Source organism: Saccopteryx leptura, chromosome 4 (genome assembly GCF_036850995.1).
Source record: "Saccopteryx leptura isolate mSacLep1 chromosome 4, mSacLep1_pri_phased_curated, whole genome shotgun sequence".
Taxonomy (NCBI): domain Eukaryota; kingdom Metazoa; phylum Chordata; class Mammalia; order Chiroptera; family Emballonuridae; genus Saccopteryx; species Saccopteryx leptura.
This window is the reverse complement of record NC_089506.1, coordinates 154,469,328-154,482,981: the sequence shown is the minus strand read 5'-3', so window position 1 is coordinate 154,482,981 and position 13,654 is coordinate 154,469,328.

The window sequence follows — 13,654 nt, the reverse complement described above, 5'->3', positions numbered from 1 at the left end:
GTTTTTAGGATGTTCAAGGATTTTAGAGCTACATTGGATGGACATAATGAGTACCCAAATAAAGAGATAGCAATTATCAAAAAGGACATTGAAATCATAAAAAAAAAGAACCAGTCAGAAAAAAGAATATCAAAAATGAAGACTGCACTAGAAGGAATCAGCAGCAGGCTGGATGAAGCAGAGGATCTAATCAGTGATTTAGAGGACAAGATAAACATAAGCACTAAAGCACAGTTTCAAAACAAAAAGGCAGACAAAAAGATTGAGAAAAATCTAAGTGACCTTTGTGACAACATGAAGAGAAACAACATCTGCATCATAGGGGTTACTGAAGGAGAAGAGAATGGTCAAGGGATAGAGAATCAGTTTGAAGAAATCATAGCTGAAAAATTCCCTAAATTGATGAATGAAAAACTCATACAAGGTCAAGAAGCATAGAGAGTCCTATTAAAGAGGAACCCAAAAAGGCCTATACCAAGACATATCATAATTAAGGTGCCAAAGTTAAGACACAAAGAAAGAATACTAAAAGTTGCAAGAGAAAAGCAGTTATTTAGCTACAGAGGAGCCCCCATAAGGATAACATCTGACTTCTCAACAGAAACACTTGAGGTAAGAAGGAATTAGCAAGAAATATTCAAAGTTATGCAAAGCAAGAACCTACAACCAAGATTACTTTATCCAGCAAAGTTATCATTTAAAATTGAAGGAGAAATAAAAAGCTTCCCAGACAAAAAAAGACTCAAGGAACTTATTACAATCAAACCAGTACTGCAGGAAATGTTAAGGGGCCTGCTGTAAAAAGCACAAAGAAAAAAATTTGAGAAAAAGAGGATTCTAGAGTTAAGGAATAAAATGGTAATAAATAAGTACATATCAATATTAACTTTAAATGTAAATGGATTAAATGCTCCAATCAAAAGACATAGGGTAGCTGCATGAATAAGAATACAAGACACACACACACACACACACACACACACACACACACACATATATATATGCTGTCTACAAGAGACACACCTCAGAACAAAAGATACACATACACTGAAAGTGAAGGGATAGAAAAAAGTATTTCATACAAATGGAAATGAAAGAAAAGCTGGGACAGCAATGTTTACATCTGACAAAATAGCCATTAAAACAAAGGCTATAAAGAGATAAAGAGAGTCACTACATAATAATAAAGGAAGCAATCCAACAGGAAGATATAACCATTGTAAATGTTTATTTACTTAATATAGGAGTACTTAAATATATAAAGCAGATTTTGATGGACATGAAGGGTGAGATTGACAACAATACTATCATAGTATGGGATTTTAATACCCCACTAACATCAATGGATTAAATCAATGGCCTTAAATGACACACTAGATCAACTGGATTTAACTGATATCTTTAAAACCTTTCACCCTAAAGCAGCAGAATATACATTCTTTTCAAGTAAGCGCTCATGGTACATTCTCTAGGATAAACTATATGTTAGGACACTAAACAAGTCTTAGTAAATTTAAGAAGATTGAAATCATATCAAGCATCTTCTCTGGTCACAATGGCATGAAACTAGAAATCAACTACAATAGAAAAACTGAAGAACATTCAAACACTTGGAGGCTAAATAGCATATTATATAATGAATGAGTTAACAACAAGATCAAGGAAAAAAATTAAAAATTTCCTAAAAACAAATAAAAATGAACATCCAACAACTCAAAATTTATGGAATAGAGCAAAAGCAGTACTGAGAGGGAAGTTCATAGCTCTACAGGCATTCCTTAAAAAGAAAAAGCTCAAATAAACAACTAAAAGAACTAAAAAAAGAACAACAAATAAAGCCCAGAGGAAGTAGAAGGAAGAAAATAATAAAGATCAGAGTGGAAATAAATGACATAGAGGGTAAAAACAATACAAAAGATCAATGAAACCAAGAGTTAGTTCTTTGAAAAGGTAAACAAGATTGACAACATTTAACCAGATTCATAAACAAAAAAAGAGAGTGGATTCAAATAAATAAAGTTAGAAATAAGACTGGAGAGGTAACAACTGAGACTACAAAAATATAAGGATTGTAAGAAAATACTATGAAGGTCTATATGCCAAAAAATTAGACAACCTAGGTGAAATGGATAAGTTCCTAGAAACTGAATCTGGAAGAATCAGAAAACCTAAACAGATGAATTACAACTGAAAAGGAAAAAGTTATTTAAAAATTTCCAGGAAACAAAAGCCCTGAACCAGGTGGCTTCACAGGCAAATTTTACCAAACATTGAGAGAAGAACTAATACTTATCCTTCTCAAGCTATTTCAGAAAATTCAAGAGAAAAGTAGACTTCCAAGCTACTTTAATGAGGCAAGCATGATCCTCATTCCAAAATCAGGTAAAGACACTACAAAGAAATAAAACTATAGGCCAATATCCCTGATGAACACAGATGCTAAAATTCTCAACAAAATATTAGGAAACCGAATCTAGTAATACATTAAAAAGATCATACATCATAATCAAGTGAGATTTATTCTGGGGAGGCAAGGATGGTACAATATTTGCAAATCAGTAATGTGATTCTCTCACATAAAAAAAAGGAAGGATAAAATCACATGATTATATCAATAGATGCAGAAAAAGCATTTGCTAAAATCCAGCACCCATTTATGATCAAAACTCTCAGCAAAGTGGAAATATAGGAAACATACCTCAACATAAAAAAGGTCATCTATGACAAACCCACAGCCAACATCATACTCAATCGGCAAAAATTAAAAGCAATATCATTAATAACAGAAATAAGGCAGGCTGCCCCCTTTCACTACTCTTATTCAAGATAGTTCTGGAAGTCCTAGCCATAGCAATCAGACAAAAAGAAGAAACAAAAGGCATACAAATTAGAAGAATTAAAACTAGCATTGTTTGCAGATGATATGATACTGTACATAGAAAACCCTAAAATCTCAGTCAAAAAACTACTAGACCTGATAAATGAATTCAGCATGGTGGCAAGATATTAATATTCAGAAATCAGTGGCATTTTTATACACTAAAAATAAACTGTCTGAAAGAGAAATTAAGAAAACAATTCCCTTCACTACTGCAACAAAAAAAATAATAAAGTACCTAGAAGTAAATTTAACCAAGGTAAATTTACTTTTAAGAGAATCACATTACTGATTTGCAAATATTGTACCATCCTTGCCTCCCCAGAATAAATCTCACTTGATTATGATGTATGATCTTTTTAATGTATTGCTAGATTCGGTAAAATACTTGTACTTGAAAAATTATAAGACATTGAAAAAATAAATCAAGGAAGATACAAACAAGTGGAAGCATATACCGTGTTCATGAATAGGAAAAATAAACATCATTAAAATGTCTACATTACCCAAAGCAATCTATAAATTCAATACAATTCCTATTAAAATGCCAATGGTATACTTCAAAGATATAAAACAAATATTCCAAAAGTGTATATGGAACCAAAAAAGAACACAAATAGCTTCAGCAATCTTGAAAATGAAGAATAAAATGGGAGGTATCACACTTCCTGATATCAAGTTATACTACATGGCTACTGTAATCAAAACAGCTTGGTACTGGCATAAGAACAGGTATACAGATCAATGAAATAGAACAGAAAACCCAGAAATAAAGCCACACCATTACACTCAATTGATATTTGACAAAGAAGGTAAGAGCATACAATGGAGTAAAGACAGTATCTTTAATATACAGTATTGGGAAAATTGGACAAGTACATGCAATAAAATAAAATTAGACCACCAATTTACATCATTCACAAATAAACTCAAAATGGATAAAGACTTAAATGTAAGTCGCAAAACCATAAACATCTTGGAAGAAAACATAGGCAGTAAACTCTCTGATATCTCTCATAGCAATATTTTTGCCAACTTATCTCCATTGGCAAGTGAAATAAAGGACAAAATAAACAAATGAGACTATATCAAACTAAAAAGCTTTTGCACATGAAAAGACACCATGAACAAAATAAAAAGACAACCACACAATGGGAGAACATATTTGCCAATACGGCTGATAAGAGTAAATAATAACAGAAGACAAGATGGCACTGGAGCAGGCAGACGTACCAACATCCACCTCCCAGAACCAAAGTGGATTACAAACTAATTTTAAGAACTATCATCTGGAAAAACCAACCTTGGACTAAACTAAGAAGACTCTTCAACCAAGGAACACTGAAGAAGCCACACCGAGACTGCTCAGTGTATCCCAAGGTTCTCTTTACCAAGCCACAGTCGCAGAGCTCCAGGGAAAAGCAACCTGGTCTCATCTCTCCAGGCAGAGAAGAACAGAAGCTCCATCTCCACACATGCTGCAGATGGCTTTTCCAGTCTACCTGAATCATTACCAGCTAGAAGCAGCGGTCATTGGGATTGGACGTGAGCTGCAAAGTATAGAATTGTGACAACAATTCCAGTGCCATGCGGACTTTTCCTGGCAGTGGACTTTTCCTGGACTCCTGCTCCTAGTGACAGCTCCTAACAGACTGAACTAGGGTTGGGTTGCATTTTTCAGGGATTTGGTGTTGGGGCCAACTTGGACTTGGTGAACATGTTAAGGACACTACTCTTTTATGGATTCTTGCTGTATTGGCCAAGAGTTTGCTTAAAGGCTTAAATCACTGTAAAAAAAAAAAAAATAGAAGACTGGATAAAGAAGATGTGGCACATATACACCATGGTATACTATTCAGCCATAAGAAATGATGACATTGGATCACTTACAACAAAATGGTGGGATCTTGATAACTATATACGGAGTGAAATAAGTAAATCAGAAAAAAACAAGAACTGCAGGATTCCATACATTGGTGGGACATAAAAATGAGACTAAGAGACATGGACAAGAGTGTGATGGTTATGGGGGGGGGGAGGGAAGGATGGAGAGGGAGGGGTGGGGGAGGGGCACAAAGAAAACTAGATAGAAGGTGATGGAGGACAATCTGACTTTGGGTGATGGGTATGCAACAGAATGGAATGACAAGATAACCTGGACATGTTTTCTTTGAATATATGTAACCTGATTTATTGATGCCACCCCATTAAAATAAAAATTTATTTATAAAAAAAAGAGTAAATAATAAAAATTTATAAAGAACTTCTAAAATTGAACACCAGGACAGTAAACTTTCCAATTAGAAAATGGACAAAGGAACTGAATAGACACTTCTCCAAAGAAGACATACAGATGGCCAATAGGCATATGAAAAAAATGTTCAACATCACTAATCATCAGAGAAATGAAATTAAAACCACAATGGCAAACCACCTCACACCTGTCAGAATAGTGCTCATTAACAAATAAACACACAATAAGTTCTAGCAAGGGTGTGGAGAAAAAGGAACCCTCCTGCACTGCTGGTGGGAATGCAGACTTGTGTAGTCACTGTGGAAAACAGTATAAAGTTTCCTCAAAAAATTAAAAATGAAACTGCCTTTGACCCAGCTATCCCATTTTTAGGAATATATCTTAAGAATACCAAATCATTGATTCAAAAAAAGATATGCAGTCCATGTTTATTGAAGCATTGTTTACAATAGGCAAGATCTGAAAACTGCCCAAGTGTCCATCAGTGGACGAGTAGATTAAAAAGCTGTGGTACATATACACAAGGGAATACTACACAGCCATGGAAAAGAAGAAAATCTTACCTTTTGCAATGGCATAGATGGACCCGGAGATTATGTTAAGTGAAATAAGCTTGGCAAAGAAAGAAAAATATCATATGCTCTCACTTATATGTGGACTCTAATGAACAAAGTGAACTGAGGAACGGAATAGAGGCAGAGTCGGAATCACAGGGAACAGCGGGACAGCAGTCAGAGGGAAGCGGGATGAGGGGATGGGATCAGAGAAGGTGAAGGGATTAGTGAAATTATATACACATAACACAGAGATACAGATAACAGGACATCGAATCCCAGAGGGAACGGGGAGGGAGTTAGGGGGAGAGGGGCAAAGGTAGTGTGATGGGGGACACAGGTGTGGGGGGTGAAGGTGTTATAGTGAGTGGGACACTTGAATCCATGTTAACACACTAAAATAAAATTAATAAAAATTTAAAATAAAATAAAGCATAAAATAAATATCCATTATTTTATACTGTTTTATGTAAATTAATGAATACATAAATAAGTGGGAAGTTATAGACAAATCATCCATGTCTGCATATTTCATTCCAAATAATTTACATAGATAACTCCACTTTCCAGGCAGTAGAGTATAACTCTCCACTTCTTAGATTTGGACTGAAGAATAATAATTTCCTCCCCAGGAACACAATATGGAAAGAGGAGGAAAGAGTAACTTTGTAATGGAGAAACCTAACAAACATTACTACTTCAGCCAGTAATCAAGGTCCGTACGAACAGTAGACACACAATTAGGATGTCACGTTAATAACATGTACCTGAATATGATTTGATGAACATAGCACTTTACCTCTGTGATCTTCCCCCAATACATAACCCCAGTGTTGGTCAAATAAGTTTGTAAATATGATATATATGTTTGTTCGCTTATAGTTTGCATTGGGTGTGGGGGATCCTGTAAGCAGGCAGGATCCTTATAGCCTAAGGCTTAGTTTTAAGACTAAGCTTTTCCCTACACCCTTGACTGTTGCATGATTTGAGTGGTGCACTCTCATGAGTAATCCAATTATGCCTCAGATAAGTGACTTTGTATTAAAGCCTTCCTTAATTGTATGTTGTATTAAAGGTTTTGATTTCTACACTATAAAATGGGGAGAGACCGGGGGCTTGCTCTCTCAGTTCCTGCAATTAGCATTAGAGAGGAGAGCAGAGAAAGGCCACGTGGAGGAGAGGAGAGCAACCAAAATGGCAGAGTGCTGAAAGAGAAGCCAGTTTGTGCACAGTTTGTGCAGAGAGAAGGAGATGGGGAACAGAGGTGAATAAGGCTAGTGAGATAGATACCTTTTTTTTTATATAAATAAATTTTTATTTTAATGGGGTGACATCAATAAATCAGGGTACATACATTCAAAGAAAACATTTCCAGGTTATCTTGTCATTTAGTTCTGTTGCATACCCATCACCCGAAGAGAGATCGTCCTCCGCCACCCTCCATCCAGTTCTCTCAGTACCCCTCTCCCTCCCCCTCTCCCTCCTTCCCTCCCCCCACGCCCTGTAACCATCACACTCCTGTCCATGCCTCTTAGTCTCGCTTTTATGTCCCACCAATGTATGGAATCCTGCAGTTCCTGTTTTTTTATGATTCGCTTATTTTACCCCGCACAATGCTACCAAGACTCCATCATTCCGCTGTAAGTGATCCGATGTCATCATTTCTCCTAGCTGAATAGTATACCATGGTGTATATGTGCCCCATCTTCTTCATCCAGTCTTCTATTTTTTTTTTACAGTGATTAAAAGCCTTTAAGCAAACTCTTGGCCAATACAGCAAGAATCCATAAAAGAGTAGTGTCCTTAACATGTTCACCAAGTCCAAGTTGGCCCCATCACCATGCCAAATCCCTGAAAAATGCAACCCAACCACAGTTCAGTCTGTTAGGAGCTGTCACAGGGAGCAGGAGTCCAGGAAAGTTCCCCACAGGAAAAGTCTGCATGGCACTGGAATTGTTGTCACCATTCTATACTTTGCAGCTCATGTCCAAGTCCCAATGACCGCTGCTTCTAGCTGGTAATGATTCAGGTAGACTGAAAAAAGCCATTTGCAGCATGCATGAATATGGAGCTTCTGTTCTCCTCTGCCTGGAGAGTTGAGACCAGGTTGCTTTTCCCTGGAGCTCTGTGACTGTGGCCTGGTAAAGAGAACCTTGGGATACACTAAGCTGGGTGGCAAAGGTAAATTCATAATACAAGTTGGCAAAAGGAGGAAAGAGAGCTCTAAATTAGGAGTAGGTCCCAGCCTGAAATATGAGTGGGGCATTGAGGTAAGAGGGATAAAGGAAACACTATATATTAAGCAAAGCAGCAGAAAATAGGACTATCAACACCCACAACAGAGATCTTTGAGGGAAGAATAAAAAAACCTGACTATTCAGGCAAAACATAGTTAAGTGGCCCTTGTGCGAATGAGATCAGTTTACCTGCTTCTTGGAAGAAATACCCTAGGCTCGTCCACAGTGTCATAGATGGGGCCGATGGCCCCGGGCACCTTCAGCCTTCAGTGGCAAACCCCAGCTTTCTGGGCAAGGTTAGGTCATAGGTGGCTGGAGCAGGCCTGGAAGAGACTGAACCCTCCCTTAGAGGAGCGAGGGGGAAGCCCACCTTCCAGTGTCCCTGTTTCCTCACAGCAGAGGCGTGTAAGCCTGGCAGGCTTTAGCTCAATGACCTTCCTTTCCACTATTGAAGCAGGACCCAGATGGCATCCTATGAGACCCCTTTGGGGCGTTGGAGCCTTTAAGGGTGTATCCTAAAAGCTGGTAGTTTCCCTGATCTCTTTTGGGCTTTTTCTGCCTCTAGGTATCTTAAAAGCCATTCTCAGACGATCTTGCTGAGGGGTTTGAAAATCCCCATCCGCCTATATAAATCTTTTCCATATATCTGGAGCTATTTGAAAAAAGACAGAACAGTGTTATTAGCTAGATCTAATAAAGAAGGTAGTAGTTTGCAGGCGAAAAAGAATTGGTGTCTCCTGTTCATCAGCATTCAAAAGAAATGTAAATTTTTTTTTTTAAGTAAAAAGCATGATATGGTAGACCCGTCGGAGTCATTGGCCTCGTGTGCAGGATTCCCGGGTTCGATTCCTGGCCAGAGCACACAAGAGAAGCACCCATCTACCTCTCCACCCCTCCCCCTCTCCTTCCTCTTCATCTCTCTCCTCCCGCCAGCAGCCAAGGCTCCACCGGAGCAACGCCACCCTGGGCACTAAGGATGGCCCCATGGCCTCCGCCCCAGTCGCTAGAATGGCTCCGGTTGTAACAGAGCAACACCACAGATGGGCAGAGCATTCCCCCCGGTAGGCATGCCAGGTGGATCCCAGTCAGGCACATGCAGGAGTCTATCTGACTGCCTCTTCATCCCCATCCTCAGAAAAATACAAAAAATAAATAAATAAAAGAAAAAATCCTAAAAAAAAAGGGGGGGGGGGCATTCCCTTGTGCTAAAGCTCCAGGGAGCATGGAGTGAGCTTGAGTATGTCCTATGAAACATGGAGCTCTATGTTGACATATAAGTCTTTGAAGAAGGAGGAACTGCTGAAATAGTTTATCAGCATTTGTCCCTAAGACAGCAGTCTTTATAGTGGGAACATCATATGTAAATATTTGCTGTCTGTCTATAGATTAAGGGGGGAATATGGCAGATGCTGAAAAGCCATGATCTTTGTGCCCCTCCCCTCCCCCAACCCCCTCCCTCTGAGGTAGATACCTTTGATTCTAGGAAACTTAGATAAGCTAGTGGCTTTTGGGAGCCCTGAATGGAAAGGGAAGTGTTTTCCCACTGTGTGTATTTCTTGCCCGCCATGTGCAAGCTAGGATTAAAGCTAATGGCCCACCAGTTCTTGGCTCCTTTACTTCATTACTGTCTGTCCGAATCAAATGTGAACCTGTATGGGCCAGGTTGCTGTGATGGTGGCCGTGGCTACTGGCTTCACATGCAGTCTAATCATAAGAAACACATCCTACATATAAATCCAAACTGATGGATATTCCACACAATACTTCGCTGGTACTTATCAAAACAGTCAAAGTCATTAAAAACAAGGAAAGTCTTGGTAGCTGTTACAGCCAAGATGAGCCTAATGAGGCATTATTACTAAATGTAATGTGGTATCCTGAATGAAATCCTGAACAGAAAAAGAACAGAAAGATATAAAAATAACATATGTATTCTATTTAATAACAATATATCAATATTGACTCATTATTCATAACAAATGTACAACCACACTGATATATTCTGTTAATAATGAGGTAAATGAAGTGTATGTGGGTGTGAGAGAACTCTACAATAATTTTCTAAGTTTTCCATACATCTAAAACAGTGCTAAAATTTAAAAGTTAGTTCAAAAAGCAATTGACTGCCTGACCAGGCGGTGGCACGGTGGATAGAGCGTCAGAATGGGATGCGGAAGACCCAGGTTCGAGACCCAGAGGTCACCAGCTTGAGCGCGGGCTCATCTGGTTTGAGCAAAAAGCCCACCAGCTTGAACCCAAAGTCGCTGGCTCCAGCAAGGGGTTACTTGGTCTGCTGAAGGCCCGCAGTCAAGACACATATGAGAAAGCAATCAATGAACAACTAAGGTGTTGCAACGCGCAATGAAAAACTAATGATTGATGCTTCTCATCTCTCTCCATTCCTGTCTGTCTGTCCCTGTCTATCCCTCTCTCTGACTCACTCTCTGTCTCTGTAAAAAAAAAAAAAAGCAATTGACTAACATCAGGGGATGATCAGGAAACAATTCAAAATCTTAAAAACTGGTAAATCAAAGGAAAGAATCATGAATTTCTCCTGTCATTCATAAACTGTACACTGAGTGTAGAGCCAGTAGGCAAGGCCAGGGCTGCCATCACAGCTGCCCGGCCCATGCAGGTTCGCATTGGATTCAGACAGTCGGTAAAGAAACAGTGGAGCCAAAACCTGATAGGCCATTTTTTTTAATCCTAGCTTGTACCCGGCGGGCAAGTAAAAACACACACTGGGCTCCAAAACCCACTCCTATTCAGTGCTCACAAAGCTACTGACTTATCCAAGTTTCCTAGAATCAAAAGTTTCTAGCTCACCAGCCTTATTCTCCTCAGTTCCCCATCTCCTTCCTTATCCCAGATACAAACTCTACACAAACTGGCATCTCACTCAGCACTCCGCCATCTTGGCTGCTTCTCCTGGCCTACTCCATGTGGACTCCTTCTGCTCTCTGCTCTGCTCTCTCTTCTAATGATAATCTCAGGAACCAAGAGAGAAAGCTCCCGTTTTGTCCCCATTTTATAGTGTAGAAATCCAAACCTTTAATCCAATATACAAAATAGGGAAGTCTCTAATACAAAGTCACTTCTCTAAGGCATGATTGGATTGTACCGCCCCACATCAAAAAAGGTGGGAAAGGCTTAATCCCAAAACCAAGCCCCAGGCTACAAGGATTCTGCCTGCCCACAGAGACACACATTAATATCACCTGGGCAACGGCTCCACGTGGGCAGTGCCACTTTAACAAAGTGAGCATAATACATTTTATCTGCCCAACACTGAGTAATGTTGATGGCTTTATAATGTGTCAACTTGATGAGGCTGAACTACATTTCCAAAGCTCCCCTTTTTGTACATTTCTCAGTAGGGTGGGCCACGAGAGAGAATCCAAGGTTCATGCTAAGTGAGGCCTGGTATGGCCTCAAAATCACTGGGTAGGTGAGACTACACTCCTTCAAGCTGGCTTGTTTAAGAATGTAGCCCAAAGCAAGTATAAACTTTATCTTTCACTAAATATTAGCACAAGACTGCTATATAACAAACTATGACCATCAAGAAAACTTAAAAAGAATTTTAAAGCTAGAGTAAGCAATATAGAAGTCAGTCATCTGGACCCTAACCTAGGAAGTGACATCCCATCACTTTTGCTACATCCTACTCCTTACAAGAGAATTACTGTATCCAGCCTGCTCTAAAAAATGGGGGATTATACAAGGATATAAATACCAGGAGACAAGCTCACTGGGAGCTCTTTCAGAAACTGCCTACCAGGGTTTGTCCTCTGCACCACCCTACTGATTCACATCCTTCCCACTTGTAAAAAACATTCATCCCTTCCCAGAGTCCACCAGATTATCACCTCAGTTACAGAGTCAGCTCAGAGTCCATAATCTCATCATCTAAATCAGGTCTGTGTATAGGTGGGCTCCTAGGGACAAGAATTGATTCTTTCTTTTTAAGAATTAAAGATGCTTAATTTCCAAATCCAAAACAAAAAAAAGAAATTACTAACTTCAAGATAAATACCTTCTGGAGAAAAAGATGGCAGCGGAGTAGGCAGATGCACAGACGCCCAGCTCTCACCACCAAACTGGAATACAAATCAATTTAGGAAAAATCAGCATGAAAAACCAACTCTGAACTGCAAGAACGGCTCTCAAAAACCAAGGAGCAAAGAGGAAATCACAGAAGTCCTGGTAGGGAGCCCCTGAACCTCCTCTGCTTGCCGGAACGGAGGGGGGGGGCTAAGAGCCCAGAGAGGATCTCGGAGGGAGGGGAGCAGAAACTACTGCTCACAGCCACTTGCCTGGCGACCAGGGAGCGAGGTGCGTTGAAAGGACCAGCTTACCTCCCAGGTGGAGAGGACAGGGAGAGGGACAGACTGTGAGGGGATAAGGAATGCAGGAGAGAAGCTAAAAGGGCTGACTCATCCGTGCTGGAGGTGGCCATAGCTGGGGGAGGGACTGAACCTTTCACAAAACAGAGCTGAAGTTCTTCCGGATCAGAGACCTCCGGACATCTCTCCAGCTCCAATCAGCACAACAAGACACAGCTGAAAACAAGAAGTGGGGAGGAGGGGCAGTAACTCAGGTCTCCATGGAGATCTGAGATACACCTCCCCCTACTGAAGCTGAGAAAAAACCCTGCCCCCAGTGAGTCTAGCTGGCTAAAGAGGCCTTCAGAGTCTCAGGTTACACCCACCGCATTCCTGGATACAGTTTCAAGAAAGCCCCCTGTTGAGATCAGTAAACAAGACTATCACCTGTTAAGAAAACAAACAAATCAAGACTTCAAAGCTGCCCAAATCCGAAAGTGGATTACAGATAACAGCTGATACCAACCCAAGAAGACCTAGAAATAACACAACTGAAAACTGGAGGCAGACAACACCAAGCCTAGACTCAACCAACTCTACAAATAAAACAAACAAAAAAAAGAGGATGAGAAGACAAAGGAGTGCAATCTAAATGAAACCACAGGAGACACCTTCGAGAGATGAACTGAGTGATATGGAAATAATCAAACTTCCAGATGCGGAGTTCAAAATAATGATTGTAAGGATGCTTAGGGATCTTAGAACAACAATGGAGGGGCAGTTTGAAAACCTAAATAAAGAAATAACAAGTATAAAGAAGAATCAATTGGAGACGACAAATACAATATCAGAAATAAAGACCACAATGGAAGGAATTAAAAACAGGATAGATAGAGCAGAGGACCGAATCAGCGAGTTAGAGGACAACTGGAATGAAGGCATGAAAGCAGAGAAGAAAAGAGAAAAAAGACTCAAAAAGTCAGAGGAAACTCTTAGAGAGCTCTGTGACAACATGAAGAGAAATAACATCCGCATCATAGGGGTTACTGAAGAAGATGAAAAAGAACAAGGGATAGAGACTTTGTTCAATCATATCATAGCTGAAAACTTCCCTAAATTAATGCAAGAGAAACTCTCACAAATCCAAGAAGCACAGAGGACTCCATTAAAGAGAAACCCAAAGAAACCTACACCAAGACACATCATAATTAAAATACCAAAGCTAAGCGATAAAGAGAAAATATCAAAAGCTGCAAGAGAAAAAAAAGTTATCACCTACAAAGGAGCCCCCATAAGGATGACATCTGACTTCTCAGCAGAAACACTTGAGGCCAGAAGGGAATGGCAAGAAATATTCAAAGTAATGCAGGACAAGAACCTATAACCAAGACTACTTTATCCAGCAA